We start from the raw sequence: 17,003 nt of genomic DNA, 5'->3' as shown, positions 1-17,003 counted from the left end.
TAGGAAGGTGGGCTCTTCTTGGGCGGCTGCCCGAGGGGTCTCAGCATTACAGCTGTGCCGAGCGGCTACTTGGTCAGGTTCTAACACTTTTGCAAAGTTCTACAAGTTTGATACCCTGGCTGAGGAGGACCTTGTGTTTGCTCATTCGGTGCTGCAGAGTCATCCGCACTCTCCCGCCCGTTTGGGAGCTTTGGTATAATCCCCATGGTCCTTACGGAGTCCCCAGCATCCACTAGGACGTTAGAGAAAATAAGATTTTACTTACCGGTAAATCTATTTCTCGTAGTCCGTAGTGGATGCTGGGCGCCCGTCCCAAGTGCGGACTTCTTCTGCAATACTTGTATATAGTTATTGCTGCAATAAGGGCTATGTTATTGTTGCATCAGGGTTGAACTGATGCTCTGTTGTTGTTCATACTGTTGACTGGGTAAGTTTATCACAAGTTATATGGTGTGATTGGTGTGGCTGGTATGAGTCTTGCCCTGGATTTCCAAAATCCTTTCCTTGTACTGTCAGCTCTTCCGGGCACAGTTTCTCTAACTGAGGTCTGGAGGAGGGGCATAGAGGGAGGAGCCAGAGCACACCAGAATCTAAATTCTTTCTTAAAGTGCCCATGTCTCCTGCGGAGCCCGTCTATTCCCCATGGTCCTTACGGAGTCCCCAGCATCTACTACGGACTACGAGAAATAGATTTACCGGTAAGTAAAATCTTATTTTACACCGCTGCTAAAAACCCCGGATCCAGTTACCCGGGATTCCAAACCGGCTAGTTTGCAGGGTTGGTCCTGGGAAGGACCGGGTCGCGGTGCAGTGTAAACGGGTAAGCCGGGGCGATGATACCCGGTACCCATTCACTGTATACAGAAGAGGCGGTGCTTGTAGATCCTCTGATCTCCAAGCGCTGCATCCGCATGCGTCGGCATTGATGTCACCAACACGGCATATTGACAGATCGGGCTGCCTGTCCGGAAGAGGTCTCACCAAGTAGCTCACGGCAAGGGGCCGTGCACAAATCCCAGGTGCAACTTGGAACTTAGGTATAAAAGCAGTATAATCTTCACAGTAGATTATAATTTATTGCAGACTAATACCCGTCACTTGGTTGCCAACAAGGAGAGATGAGTGGAAGTGTTTTAGATACCCCTTTCACATCGCACTAAAAACCCGGTATCGACACGGCATATTGCCGTGTCGAAACGGGTCAGTGTGCGATGTGAAAGGTCCTTTTCAGAATTAGCGGGTCGCCTGACCCGGTAATTCAACCCGGTAAAAAAGAAGGGTTGATTACCGGGTCAGGCGCAGTGTGAATGGGAGCCGTTCCGAAGCGACATGGCTCCCATTCACAGCATAGGGAGAGGCGGCGCAGGAGATGAGCTCATCTCCCAGCGCCGCCTCCACCCCCGCCCTGCTGCTGCGCCCTCCGCTGCTATGGAAACCGACCCGGTATATTGCCGGGTCGGAAAGCCAGCAACGGAGCGCAAATGCCGGATCCCACCCGGTAAGTACACGTTTCTCTTACCGGGTAGGATCCGGCATTTGCGATCTAAATGCAACAAGACACTGAACGTGCCTAAATAACAGTTATTAGACCTAGGCATCAGGTACTATTACTCCTTATACCATATAGAATTGTTTTTTATACCTTTATGTGTATTTGTTTGTGTTTTGTGAGCCCAGACATCAAGTTTATTACATGATAATTGAGTTTTATTTTTCCCTTCCGTTTTCCAGATATTTTATCTCACGGTGGACCTTATTCAGCTTCAATCGCAATGCTGCGAAAACACAGATCGGATGATTATCGTCTGTGTGTGCATGAGCAGCATTGTGAACGCGTGCGGGGTAAAAAAATGCAATTGCATCCCAGGAGGATGCGATTGCATTTTCATTGACAGCGGCGGGCGTTTGGGAGGCGGCATTGCGGGAGCGTGGTGTCAAAGACGCAAGCAGGCAGTTTTTGTGGTGGCCACTGGCACGGGAAGGCCGGTGCCGGTGCGCCTGCGTACGCAGCCTGGCTGAGTATGCAGGGGAGCTACCAATAAAGCCTGATGGTCGCGCAGCCTGCTTTTTGTTTTCATTTATAAATGCAGGGCGGCCCTTCACAAACTGGACGGCCATGCCCTGTGATGGACGGCCCCCAGCATGCTAGTGCTCGCAGTTGCAGTTTTGCTTTTTTAGCAAAATTGCAACTGAAGCTGAAAAAGGTCCAGTGTCTGCCCAGCATAAGAGGAACAATTATATACACATTTATTTTTGTTTAACTACTGCCAGATTTATGTGCATCCACTTCCTGTTCCTGGCATTTTTAAAACGCAGCCTGTAACATGGCTGATAGGCTGGTACTTTATCTCTCTCAACTATATCGCACTCCAAGACATAGTACATCACCCCCTGTGGGTGTAGTACGGCTGACCGGCGGTCAGGAGACCGCCGGTCAGCTTACCGACGCCGGGATCCCAGCAGCATACTGACGCCGGGATCCCGGCGGGCAGGGGCGAGTGCAGCAAGCCCCTTGCTGGCTCGCTGCGCTTATTCCCACTTCATGGGTGTCGTGGACACCCACGAGTGGAAATAGTCCCTGTTGGTCAGCATGCCGACCATCGGGATAGCGAGCCGTCGGGATGGTGGAGGAGGTCATGTGACTGTCGGTCAGCTGACCGGCGGTCACATGAATACCACCCCCCCTTCCCTGTATAGGCCTTCATGTAAATACTGTACTTTAAAGTGGAAGTTTAAGAGCTCCAGTTACACAGGATATGGTATGTGTGTGCACAAGCTACTATAAAACGGTTATCTGTAGGACTGAGACACATCAATGGTCTGATAAAGAGATGGATTTACTCATTTGTCCTTGCTCTACGAGTTCTATAGTTTGTACAACATGAACTTTGACAGTGAACATAAGTGAACCTGGCATTTTTAAGAATTTGATTACATTAAAAAGAAATATTGCAAGTCTAAGTTTAGCATCGTCTAATATACATTATACAGTATGACTGTCATTACATATCAGCAACAGTACAAACTATTCTAAAACTTGTGCGTCAGTGTCAAATTGTTAGAAGTCAAAATGTCTTATAATGTGAGATTTGCTACCTGCACCCCGTAAGGGTTTATGGGTCCTATTTTTAATTACTACATTTTAACCCTGCTAATTTTAACTACTTAATACGGAATACTACAGCAATAAGAAATTATTTATGAAGACTATTTATAAAAAATTTTCACTGGCTACGACAGGAACCCATCTATGCACAGTGCTAAGGTAAAGATCACTTTACATCCCGGGTTCAGCTCTGCCATAACCACTTTAGAGAGGGATCCAATAGAAATGTAGCCCATAGGTTACAATTAGGGCGGCCAATACCGGGATCGGCGGGATCCCAAGATTTAGGCCAAAAATCGTCCGGGATTCAATCCCTGGATTAAAAGTTCCAATCCTGGGGAGTTTGGGATCAGGCGATCCTTTGTTTTTTTAATGCCAGACAGCGTTGAGCCTTCTCAAGAGGCTCAGAGGCTGCCCAGCTCCCCCTGCGCAGCATGACATGAAGTCAGAGGTCTTGCTGCGCAGCAAGCCAACCGCCGCACAGACCTCACCGAACCTAAGGAAGTCACTCATCTGCTCTCCCATGTACCATGGTGGTGAGTTGTGTGTGTGCGTTGGCACAGGAAAACAACCAATCCCGGGATTGAAAAAATGGCCCGAGATTGGCCACCCTAGATACAATGGGCCATCTAAAGGCTGTGCAAAGGCAATAAACCAGCAAGTGCTTGGTGTTATTATGCGACCAATCATAGATGCACCACTGTAGGTCTGCATCTGTCTGTGTTTACATGAACATTATCATTGACTGTCCCTTCATTGCCCCATCCAGCTTCTCCAATTACATGTAGGTGCAAATGTCCAAATGTATACATACTCACAAATACTGTATGGCTTATTTTCTGGGCAGAACATATTTGCTTAGTTTACGCTTACAGACTGACATAAGCCCCAGTATGAATAAAGTATTTTTGTTATCAGTGTCTTTCTTTGACCTCAGTATGTATCACATAGTAATGTCCACCTGGAATTATCATCATGTCAGTAGAAGTAAGCAGTTACAGAAGCTATGGCATAGAAGTGATGCAAGTCAGTACTGCTGTATTTTTTTTAATGTATAAAATTGAGTATAATGTATGTCCCTGATTTCCAGTAAAGAAAATACAAAGCATCAATGCTGTGCAATAGTCCATGATGTCCAGCAGTCTGGAAAAGTTGGCTTTTCCCGACTGCAGAACACCAGCGGGCCAATAGAAGCCATGCACATGGCATCTGTTCACAGCCTGAGTATAGCCCAGCATCTCCAGGAGTGTTGGGCATGCCTCCCAGTGATGGAGTGCAAGGCCACGTCCCCTATTTTAAACTTCTAAATCATGGGTCTTCAACCTGCAGCCCTCCAGCTGCTGTGGAACTACACATCCGAGCATGCTCTGCCACAGTTTTGCTATTAAGGCATGCTGGGATGTGTAGTTCCACAGCACCTGGAGGGCCGCAGGTTGAAGATCCATGCTCTAAATGTTGGGAGGTATGCAGTATATTTAACTTTATTACTGTTCAGTATAGTACACTGTACCTCATCATGTCTGGTATACAAAAGAGTATTTTGTGTTAATCAGCAACCAGCAGTAAAATGTTTTACAATATAGCAGAATCATACGTCAAGGTGAACATGACCAGGTCAAAAGTCTTTTTGTCTGTAACAGTAGGTTTTAGTGCTCTTTGCCACTTGTATGGGTGTTTCGATGTGAACAATGGTATTTTGCCCTGGAAATGGAGATGAAGCCAGAAGATTAAAATTGACCCCTTCGGGCTGTTCCAAACAGTTAAATTAACATGATCTTAGAAATAATGCTATATGTAGTAAACTGCAGTGTGAAAACTTAATTGCATTATGGCATGCAAAAGCACCATCAAAATTTGACATTAACATTTTATTACAGCAAAACTGAAAAGGCATGATGTATTTGATAGGGAAATTCAAAAACAGGTTCTGAGTAAAATCACTTGAACTCAGCAGCAATTGTAAAAGACTACTATCCTACCAACAACAGGTAAAAATTTTTTTACTAAAATCTTAGTTCAAAAAACAAAATTGTGCATGCAGCTGCCACCATTGTGCATAAAGTGTCTACTACACCTGACGCACCACAACAGCCAGCAATCCTACAATTACTCCTGGCAGCAACTGGAGATCCTTATAACCTAAACCTGCTGTTGACCTGTTCCTATTTCTACCTGGATAATAATAACCAGTAGATGAGGAGGAGGTTGCAATGGCAATGCTGCAAAACCTTACGCCAGAATAAGATTACCTAGTAGTGGCTTTGGAGTCTTGGGCTACGAAGCTATCAACAGAAATTGTACGGGCCAAGCTACTGCACTTTTAAGAGTGCATTTTCTATACAGACTAATGCTCAGAATTCCATTCTACTGTCAAATAGCACAAAACCTCAGAGTGCAGAATGGGTGAACCAAGTAATATCATATCACATAAGTGTGATATAAGGAAGGAGTCATCGTTGAAGGTAGCAGACCGTCTCCACAAGGACTGTTGGTACATTGGTCAGGAGCCTGTGAACATCAGTGGAATAGGAGACAAAGGGGGTAATTCATATCTGATTGCAGCAGCAAATTTGTTAGCAGTTGGGAAAAACCATGTGCACTGCAGGTGTGGCAGATATAACATTTGCAGAGAGAGTTAGATTTGGGTGGGTTATTTTGTGTCTGTGCACAGTAAATACTGGTTGCGTTATTTTTACACTGCAACTTAGATTTCAGATTGAATACACCCCACTCAAATCTAACTCTCTCTGTACATGTTATATTTGCCCCCCCTGCAGTGCACATGGTTTTGCCCAACTGCTAACAAATTTGCTGCTGCGATCAGATCTGAATTAGGCCCTAAATCCCAAATTCCAAGAAAATCTGGACAATTACTGTGTGCGTAGGAATTAGAAGCAAAACAGTTATCCCAGACATAGAAGATGTGCTATTTGTGCCAAATATAGGAACTAATCTGATTGTCATCAGTATACTGTAGAAGAAAGGAGTCCAATTCACAGAGGGTCACTTTTTTGTGTACAACAAAAGAGGGTCTGTAATTGCAGAAGCAACCCTTTGCCAACAACTGTATATCTTGGACACTGAAGAGCGTTATGCAATGGCAGTTTATTAATTCATGGCTTCTGGCTTATGGAGCCATGGCATAGAAGACTAGGTCACCAAGGGTATGATAATGATGACAGGGATGTCAGCAAACAATTCTGAAAGACCAGAGTATGAAAGTTATGTGAAAAGATTGCAAACCTTTGCACCTTTCCTAAGTCAGCATCTGAAGTACTTTTGTAAACAGTGCATACAGATGTATGTGGACCAATGGAAATGGAATCAAAGAGTGGGTATCCATGTTTCATGACACTCATATTGACTCATGTATAAATCCGAGATTCAAGAGAGAAGCAACGAGGTAGATTGTAGAGTACAAGAGCCTAGTAGAGAATCAGACGGGCCTGAAGACTAATGTACCGAGATCCAATAATTGTGAGGAATATGAAAATAGAGATCAAACTGTCTACGTCAAAAAGAATGGCATTCTGCACCAACTATTGCCTACACACCAGAAAAGAATGGCGTGAGCAAAGAGCAAATAGAACAATTTTTGAAAGAGCACAGACTATGCTAAATGGTGCAAGTTTGGACGAGAGATTCTGGACAGAAGTAGTCCTAAGTACAGTAGCTGTTTACCTCAAGAATGGAGCACTTAAAGTGGTAGTCAAAGACAAAAAACTATTGGTATTAATCCTTTACATGTCTTTAGTTGCAAAGCATACAAGGGCGCCAAGAGGGAGGGGGAGAGGGTACTAATTACCAGGGCCAGGTCTGACGGGGGGGCCCAGGTGTTCCGTCCCCCCACCTTGCCTGGCAGCAACAGCTGCAGCTTTTCTCCTCAGCCTGGGCTGCAGTGTGGTCAGAGATGCGCTTAAAAACACATTTTACTGTATTTTTCTCTAAGAGTGCATGGCCACGCCTCCTGTGATTAGACCACACACTCTGAAAAGTACCTGGGCCCAGTCAGGCTCACTACTGCCCTGAAAGCATATGCCCACATTCCTAAAGAAAGCAGACGCAATCTGGTTCCCAAGTCCATCTTGTGTATCATGCTAGGATACTATCAGTTGAGCTAAGACTATAGATTATGGGACATCAGCAGCAAAAGTTTCTAAAGTCAAGAGTCATAGTGTTTCACAAGGCCACTTCAGCTAAAGACAAGCGTAACATCACACAAACTTGTGCTAATTATGTCTGCAGCTGGAAGCATGTTAGAGTTTGAAACTGTAGACTCAAGTGATCAACCACACAGCAGAAGTTCTATGAGGAGTAACAAAGGAAAACCTCCTATAAAGGTACAGTGAGGAATTTGCAAATTTGCCTGCTGTGTTCCTCAAACCCTCCAAAGATGCAGAGTCAAGCAGCGACTGCCAAGAGTGGAAATTATCGATAGATCCAGAACCAGTGGAAGGTGCAGTGTTTGTAGTAATAAGATGTAGGAGGTAAATTTATGGGTGAGGGGTGTATTGTGGCAAGAGTAGGTAGGTGAGTGGATGTAAGAGTGGCAGAAGATATAATAAAAAATGGTGTACCAGAGAGGATTAAGCATGTGAGTGAAATGGAGAAGAATGAGTTGGTTAGGAGGGAAAACAGAAAAATGAAGCAGAATGCATGGTTATCAGGGCTATGCGTTAACATACACTATATTTACAAAAGTACTGTATTTGGCCACACCTGTTGATTATTGAATTCAGGTGTTTCAATCAGACCTGTTGCCACATGTGTATAAAATCAAACACCTAGCCATGCAGTTTCCATTTGCAAACATTTGTCATACAAATTGGGTCACAGTGACTTCTAACATGGTGCTGTGATAGGATACCACCTTTGCAATAAGAAGGTTCATGAAATTTCAACCCTGCTGGATATTCCATGGTCAACTATAAGTGTTATTATCAGAAAGTGGAAGCTTTTAGGAACAACAGCAACTCGGCAATAAAGTGGAAGACTGCTCTGCTGATTCCATAGCTGAAGAGTTCCAAACTTCCACTGGCATTTATGTAAGCACAAAAACTGTGTGGCAGGAGCTTAATGGAATGGGTTTCCATGGCCAAGCAGCTGCATGCAAGCCTCACATCACCAAGTCCAAGTGTCGGATGGAGTGGTGTAAAGCACACCGACACTGGACTATGGAGTGGTGGAAACGTGTTATGTGGAGTCTGGGTCTGGCAGATGCCGTGAGAACGTTACCTGCCTGACTGCATTATGCCAACTGTGAAGTTTGGTGGAGGAGGGATAATAGTATGGGGCTGTTTTTAGGGTTTGGGATAGGCCCCTTATTTCATTTTGAGCAATGCTATGCTTCCAAATTTGTGGCAACAGTTTGGGGAAAGCATTTTACTATTCCAACATGACTGTGCCTCGGTGCACAAAGCAATGACTATAAAGACATGGTTTGAGGAGTTCCGCGTAGAAGAACTTGACTGGCCTGCACAGAGCCCTAACCTCAACCCCACTGAGCACCTTTGGGATGAAGTGGAACAGAGATTGCGAGCCAGGCCTATTCATCCAATAGTGCCTGACCTCATAAATGCTTTACAGAATGAGTGTGCACAAATTCCCACAGAAACAAGGAGGCAATCACGTTGCAGGCTGTCGCGATATCGGCGGTCAGGATACCGAAGCTGGAATCCTGATATCCAGTGAAATGCTGGTGGTTGTAATCCTGACCGCCTCCCGGATCTCCCGCTTGGGTGGTGGTCCACGCCACCAACTGAGGGGGAATCGGTCACCAACGGGCCCGAAGCGTGGCGAGTGCAGCGAGCCCACAAGGGGACATGCTGCCCTCGCCGATGGTATTCCGGCTATTGGAATTCCAGTGTCGGTCTGCTGAACGCCGGGATCCCGATAGCTGGGATATCATACAGATTCCCAGAAATACTCCAAAATCTTGTGGAAAGCCTTCTAAGAAGAGTGGAGGATAGCTGCAAAAGAGGGGCTAACTCCATATTAAAGTATATGTATTTGAATACAATGTCATTACAGTCTCTGTTGGTATAATGGTCAGTCGTCCAAATACGTTTGTCTATATAGTGTACCTGTGCTACCATTATACAGTGCTTCAAGGGAGTACCTACATCCTGCTCTGTTAGTGGGAAAGCTCACAAGGCTTACAGGATCAATGCCAGACCCAGCTCAGCAATTTTTTTTTTAACTGCATATCCCATAGATTGCAAGCTTGCGAGGAGGTCTGTTTGTTATTACCCAGTTTTGTCTTATCATTGTGTTCAGTTGTAAAGCGCAACGGAAGTTGCTGCGCTACATAAGAAACTGTCAATAAATAAATATACCTTCTGATTGTGAGATGCACGGATGCAAAAACAGGATTTTGATACCTATCGGTAAATCCTTTTCTCCTAGTCCGTAGAGGATGCTGGGGTCCACTTCATGACCATGGGGTATAGACGGTTCCGCAGGAGCCATGGGCACTCTTTTAAGACTTTTCAATGGGTGTGAACTGGCTCCTCCCTCTATGCCCCTCCTCCAGAACTTCAGTTATAGGAACTGTGCCCAGGGAGACGGACATTTCGAGGACAGGATTTACTAAGTTTAAACTAGTGGTGAGATACATACCAGCTCACACCTCAACCATGCCGCACAACATGGCATTCAACAGAACACACGCCAACAGGCATGAACCAATTACAGCAACATGCTGAAACTAATATAACACAACTTGTGTAACTAATAACAAAACTGCAGGTAAAGTACGCACTGGGACGGGCGCCCAGCATCCTCTACGGACTAGGAGAAAAGGATTTACCGGTAGTTATCAAAATCCTGTTTTCTCATACATCCTAGAGGATGCTGGGGTCCACTTCATGACCATGGGGTTTATACCAAAGCTCCAGTACGGGCGGGAGAGTGCGGATGATCCTGCAGCACCTATTGACCGAACGTGAGGTCTTTATCGGCCAAGGTGTCAAACTTGTAGAATTTAGCAAATGTGTTTGACCCCGACCAAGTAGCTGCTCGGCAAAGTTGCAATGGCGAGACCCCCCGGGCAGTCGCCCAGGATGAGCCCACCTTCCTAGTGGAATGGGCCTTCACCAACATCGGTAACGGCAATCCAGCCGTAGTAAGAGCGTGCTGAATCGTACTTCTGATCCAACGCGCAATAGTCTGCTTGGAAGCAGGACACCCAATCTTGTTGGGAGCATACAGGACAAACAAAGACTCTGTTTTCCGTATTCGAGCTGTTCTAGCGACATAAAACTTCAAAGCCCTATCAACATCTAGAGACTTTGACTCAGTGAACGTGTCGGTAACTACTGGCACCACAATAGCTTGGTATATGTGGAAAGATGAAACCACCTTCGGAAGAAAATGTTGACGAGTCCTCAACTCTGCCCTATCTTCATGGAAGATCAGGTAAGGGCTCTTGTGAGACAAGGCCCCCAATTCAGACACCCGCCGCGCGGATGCCAATGCCAAAAGCATCACCACTTTCCAAGTGAGAAACTTCAACTCTATCTCTTGTAGAGACTCAAACCAATCTGATTGAAGGAACTGCAACACCACGTTGAGGTCCCATGGTGCCACTGTAGGCACAAAAATGGAGAAAACGTCCCAACTCAAACTCTTCCGTAGGAGCCTTCTTGGATTCACACCAAGACACATTTTCTCCAAATACGGTGGTAATGTTTCGACGTTACTCCTTTCCTGGACTGAATAAGGGTGGGGATGACTTCCTTGGGAACACCCATTCGGGCTAGGATCCGGCGCTCAACAGCCATGCCGTCAAACGTAGCCGTGGTAAGTCTTGATACACGCACGGCCCCTGCTGCAGTAGGTCCTCGTGAAGAGCAAGAGCCCGAGGATCTTCTATGAACAACTCCTGAAGATCTGGGTACCAAGCCCTCCTTGGCCAGTCTGGGGCAATGAGGATTGCTCGAACTCTTGTTCTTCTTATGATCCTGAGCACTTTTGGGATGAGCGGAAGTGGAGGGAAGACATACACCGACCGGAACACCCACTGGGCCACCAGCGCATCCACTGCTATTGCTTGAGGGTCTCTCGACCTGGAACAATATTTCTGAAGCTTCTTGTTGAGACGAGATGCCATCATGTCTACTTGAGGGACACCCCAAAGACTTGTCACCTCTGTGAAGACTTCTTGGTGTAGGCCCCACTCTCCTGGATGGAGATTGTGTCTGCTGAGGAAGTCTGCTTCCCAGTTGTCTACTCCCGGAATGAAAATTGCCGACAGAGCCTTTACATGTCTTTCTGCCCAGAGGAGGATCTTAGTCACCTCTTCCATTGCCGCTCTGCTTTTCGTTCCGCCCTGCCTGTTTATGTATGCGACTGCTGTTACATTGTCCGACTGGATCTGCACCTTTGGGATGAGTGGAAGTGGAGGGAACACATAGACCGACTGAAACACCCACGGTGTCACCAGTGCGTCCACTGCTATTGCTTGAAGGTCCCTCGACCTGGAACAATATGTCTGAAGTTTCTTGTTGAGGCGAGACACCATCATGTCTACTTGAGGAACACCCCAAAGACTTGTCACCTCTGTGAAGACTTCTTGGTGTAGGCCCCACTCTCCTGGATGGAGATCGTGTCTGCTGAGGAAGTCTGCTTCCCAGTTGTCTACTCCCGGAATGAAAATTGCCGACAGAGCCTTTACATGTCTTTCTGCCCAGAGGAGGATCTTCGTCACCTCTGCCATTGCCGCTCTGCTTTTCGTTCCGCCCTGCTTGTTTATGTATGCGACTGCTGTTACATTGTCCGACTGGATCTGCACGGGATGATCTTGAAGAAGATGTACCGCTTGTTGAAGGCCGTTGTAAATGGTTCTCAATTCCAGCACGTTTATGTGAAGGCAGGCTTCCTGACTTGGCCATTTTCCCTGGAAGCTTTCTCCCTGAGTGACAGCTCCCCAAACCTCGGAGACTTGCATTCGTGGTTACCAGGAGCCAGTCCTGAATCCCGAACCTGCGGCTCTCTAGTAGGTGAGAACTGTGTAGCCACCACAGGAGCGAAATCCTGGCTTTTGACGACAGGATTATCTTCCGGTGCATGTGTAGGTGGGATCCCGACCACTTGTCCAACAGGTCCCACTGGAATACCTTGGCATGGAACCTGCCAAACTGTATGGCCTCGTGGGCCGCCACCATCTTCCCCAACAACCGAATGCACTGATGGATCGACACACTCGATGGTTTCAATATCTGTTTTACAATTTTCTGGATTTCCAGAGCCTTTTCCACCGGAAGAAATACTCTCTGAACTTCTGTGTCCAGAATCATCCCGAGAAAAGACAATCTTGTCGTCGGTTGCAACTGTGACTTTGGATAATTTATGATCCAACTGTGTTGTTAGAGTATTGACAGGGAGAGTATTATGTTTTGTAACAACTGCTCCCTGGATCTCGCCTTTATCAGGAGATCGTCTAGATAAGGAATTATATTGACTCCTTTTTGAAGCAGGAGAACCATCATCTCCGCCATTACCTTGGTGAATACCCTCGGCGCCGTGGAGAGACCGAAAGGTAACGTCTGGAATTGGTAATGGCAATCCTGAACCGCGAATCTCAGAAAAGCCTGGTGAGGAGGATAAATGGGAACATGCGGGTCAGCATCTTTCATGTCTACAGACACCATGTAGTCCCCCTCCTCCAGACTGGAAATCACTGCCCTCAGTGATTCCATTTTGAACTTGAATCGTTTCAAGTAGAGATTCAGATTTTTCAGGTTTAGGATAGGTCTGACCGAGACGTCCGGCTTCGGAACTACAAACAGGCTTGAATAAAACCCCTCCCCTTTTTGTGACAAAGGTACCAGGACTATGACCTTATCCTGACATAATTTTTGGATTGCCGCTGTTACTGCTTCTCTTTCTGGAAGAGAAGCTGGCAAGGTCGATTTGAAAAATCGGCATGGGGGAACGTCTTGAAACTCCAGCTTGTATCCCTGGGACACTATTTGCAACACCCAGGGATCCAGGCCAGACAGAATCCAACCTTGGCTGAACAGTTTGAGACGTGCCCCTCCCCCCCCCCCCCGCCCCGTTTTGCACCCTGATACTTGTAGTCAGAAGTGAAGGAGGACCAGCGATGTCTCTGCAGCCTGAGGAGAGAGAAAATGGCACTGAGCAGTGTGCTGGCTGCCTGAGGAAGAAGCTCCACCCTTTTTACCTCAGAAACTTTTCATAATATTTATACTGGTGGGGGTAGGCCTGTGCCTGGGCATCTTATGCCCCCTTTTTGCCAGTTTATAGAGGTGTTTTTGCTGCCCAGGGTGCCCCCTCCGCACCCTGCAGTGCCTGTGTGTGTGGGTAGCAATGGCGCGCTGCGCTCCCGCCAGCCACGCTGTACCTCAGCCGTCACATTTCTTAATAGAAGATCTGTCTTCTTCTACTTACCTGTCTTCTGACTTCTGGCTCTGTGAGGGGGGTGACGGCGTGCTGTGGGAGTGAGAATCTAGACACGGCTAGCTTTCAGTACCCTTCAGGAGCTAATGGTGTCCTGTCAGCCAGAAGCAGAGCCATGAAACTCTTCAGGAAGTTGGTTCCTACTTCTGCCCCCTCAGTCCCACGAAGCAGGGAGTCTTTTGCCAGCAGTTCTCCCTGAAAATAAAAAACCTAACATAAGTCTTTTCAGAGAAACTCAGTAGAGCTCCTCAGAGTGCATCCAGTCTGCCTGGGCACATTTCTAAAACTGAGGTCTGGAGGAGGGCATAGAGGGAGGAGCCAGTTCACACCCATTGAAAAGTCTTAAGAGTGCCCATGGCTCCTGCGGAACCGTCTATACCCCATGGTCATGAAGTGGACCCCAGCATCCTCTAGGATGTATGAGAAAGTATATTGAAAATGTATTGGGCATTTCTTGTAGCTGATTGTATTCAGATCCAAGGAAATGGTCCATGTTATGCACGTGTTAAGGAACTGTGTGGGCGTGTCATTGAAGTGTTTGTGTACAAAGGACAGGATTTACTAAGCATCGCATTTGCGATGTGATACATATCGGGTAAATACTGGCATTAATAATACAAGTATGTACCTAGAAATGTGATTAAAACTTAAAAAGACAGCTCTCCAGCCACGGGGGTGTTGGGAGGGATCTGATTGGACATCACCGTCAGATGGAGAATGCCCGCAATCACGGCCAGTCAGGTAGGGCAGTGTGTTACCATTGTCTATCAAGAGCATCCAGCCCAGGGAAAACAGTCAGGTGCCACGAGGGGTCCCAGGTGCCTAGCGGATGGGAAGAACAAAATGGCCCACCATCGGGGACCATGGTTATGCATGACGCGTCACGCTAACACATCACCTGACACAGTCAGCCCTGCACTCGATTGCTGGAACAACCCTTGTCTTCCACCCACACATCGCAGCTGCCTCTCCGCTGAATCCAGGACAACTGGGCACCCAGAAAACTATTTTTGAAAAGGCAGGATAAACCACCACAAACCGGTACGTTCCCAGGATTTCTGGGATGTATAGCATCCCTGGGTTAGGCTTTGCCCCTGGATTAGACTCTGCACGCATTACTGAGTTGCTCAAGAGCAGCATGTGGTAGGAGTCTAGTGACAAGAGGCGAGTGTTGGGAGGCAATACCTGGTTAAAGGGGAGGCCTATTGAGAGAGGGGTAATGGGGCACTTTCACAGTATTAAGCTGACTCTGTTTTATGATACAGCAGGGTGCCCTGGACTTCACAGCACTGCTCTCTGCATTAAGCTCTGTCCCTATCTGGAAAATGGCAGAACAACAGGTGGTAGGGCTTACAAGAGATATCCCTGATTCCCCATCTGGCCGGTCCAACCCTGGCCCCAGATAGGTGTAATATAGTTCACATTATACAACACAGAAACCGCCAGTTCACCTTATACCACAGTGGCCTCTATTCTGGATCTGTAGCTTTGTATGGGGGCTCCCTCAATAGCCCTATAGCTAATCTGACACTGAATGCAGGGTTCCATATATTTGAGCAAGCGCAGGATCGGGCAGCTTCTAGGGTCTGCATCAGCTCCAGCTTGTTGGATTGGGCTGCAGGTAGGGGCATTTTAAGAGAGGTAGAGACCCGTGTGCTGCCTCTGTTGTGGGCCCCCTCCTCTCCAGCAGCTAGTAGACTCTCAGGGCCGGCTCCAGGCACGTTCGACATGTCCGGCTGTGCGGGGCACCGCGCCGCTATTTAACGTGGCCATATTGGAGCCGGACCCTGCCTAATAATAGCTGTCTGCCCGCCGTGATGATGGAGTGTTGTGGACGGGCCAGGAATGATGATGGAGTGTTGTGCACGCTGTGCGGCGCTGCTGCTTCTGCCATCAAAAGCTGAAACCGTCCCTGCCCGTGCATAGTGTGATACACCACTCACACTGGTGAGGTGGTGTGGTCCCGAGGCCCCTGCGGTGTGCGGCTGGGAGAGAAGTGTTCGTGGATGCCGGCGGTTGGCGGTGACTACTAGGGAGCTGTCCATCACCGATTGTGTGCATATTAGTTTTGATTAAGGCTCTGACATCCCATTCGCCCCCGCCTATGGCTTGTGTATATATGTATATTATATATATATATATATATATATATATGTCAGTGTGATACAGTATGTGTGTATATATATATATATATATATATATATGTCAGTGTAATATGTATAGGTGTCAGTGTGATACAGTATGTATGTATAAGTGTCAGTGTGACATAGTATGTATATATAGGTGTCCGTGTGATACGTATAGGTGTCAGTGTGATACAGTATGTATAGACTAGGTAGGTGTCCATGTGATATGCATAGGTGTCAGTGTGATACAGTATGTATAGGTAGGTGTTCATGTGATATGTATAGGTGTCAGTGTGATACAGTACATATGTACATATAGGCGTTAGTGTGATACATTATGTATATGTGTTAGTGTGATATGCATAGGTGTCAGTGTGATACAGTATGTATAGGCAGGGCCTGTTCCAGGCACTTCGACACGTGCAGCCGCCATCCTTATTGTGCGCACCAATTTTTCACTCCATTTACATGGCACCGTGCAATTTTAAATGTGGAGCCGGCCGTTAGCCAATCAGAGCTCGCGGACCAGCAGCGGTGGCTCCTGATTGGCTGCCTGACCACGAGCTTTGATTGTAGAGGCGCACACTCCACTTTGATGTGGGCACAGAGCCTAGCCCAGCAGTGTACCTTGCACTACTGGGGGCATTATGTGTACCTCGCACTACTGGGGGCATTAAGTGTACCTGGCACTATACTGGGGCCATTATGTGTACCTGGCACTATACTGGGACCATTATGCATACCTGGCACTATACTGGGGCCATTATGTGTACCTGGCACTATACTGGGGCCATTATGTGTACCTGGCACTAGACTGGGGCCATTATGTGTACCTGGCACTAGACTGGGGCCATTATGCGTACCTGGCACTAGACTGGGGCCATTATGCGTACCTGGCACTATACTGGGGCCATTATGTGTACCTGGCACTATACTGGGGCCATTATGTGTACCTGGCACTAGACTGGGGCCATTATGTGTACCTGGCACTAGACTGGGGCCATTATGTGTACCTGGCACTAGACTGGGGCCATTATGCGTACCTGGCACTATACTGGGGCCATTATGTGTACCTGGCACTATACTGTGGGCCAGGGGCATTTTCAGAGTGGAGGGGACCTGCGTGCAGCCGCCACCACGGGACTTTGGAGGGGTAAGTATACTATATGAGTGCAGTATGTGCATTGTGGGCCCCTTCTGGACCTTATTTGTGTCCACAGTGCAGGGCCACCGCCGCGGGATTCTGTAGGGGTAAGTATAATATATGGGTGCAGGGTGAGTGGGGCCCCCCTGGACCTAGGGACCCATGTGCACCACACACACTGCACCCATTATAGAACCGCCTAAGGCTG

The 17,003-nt window shown here is 47.2% G+C and overlaps 1 protein-coding gene across 4 annotated transcripts in view; it reads right to left on the bottom strand.

Moving 5' to 3' along the window:
* The window catches only part of HSD11B1 (hydroxysteroid 11-beta dehydrogenase 1), a 94,126-nt gene that overhangs the window by 41,016 nt on the left and 36,107 nt on the right, over nt 1-17,003 (bottom strand). The window lies entirely within an intron of this gene.

This window comes from Pseudophryne corroboree, chromosome 2 (genome assembly GCF_028390025.1).
Source record: "Pseudophryne corroboree isolate aPseCor3 chromosome 2, aPseCor3.hap2, whole genome shotgun sequence".
NCBI classification, from domain to species: domain Eukaryota; kingdom Metazoa; phylum Chordata; class Amphibia; order Anura; family Myobatrachidae; genus Pseudophryne; species Pseudophryne corroboree.
Note: the sequence above shows the minus strand (reverse complement) of the source record. Positions and strands in the feature narration are given on the sequence as shown.